The following is a 226-nucleotide window of genomic DNA, read 5'->3' as shown; positions in this document are numbered from 1 at the left end:
GTTAGGCATCACAGTCCTCATCGTCATCCTCGTCCTCATCATCCTCATCAGTTGGTTGGCTGGTTAGGTGGTTGGTTGGTTGGTTGGAGGTTCTCACCGGGAATTAAATCAAGTACGCACTCACGCTATCTTGTTGCATTCATGAGGGAAGCACAAAGCTCTCATACATACGCGTACATATTATAGGGAAGAGGTGGTGGTGGTGGTGTGTGTGGGGGGGGNGGGC

The sequence above is a fragment of the Tigriopus californicus genome, chromosome 9 (assembly GCF_007210705.1).
Source record: "Tigriopus californicus strain San Diego chromosome 9, Tcal_SD_v2.1, whole genome shotgun sequence".
NCBI lineage: Eukaryota > Metazoa > Arthropoda > Copepoda > Harpacticoida > Harpacticidae > Tigriopus > Tigriopus californicus.
This window is presented reverse-complemented; position numbering follows the sequence as displayed.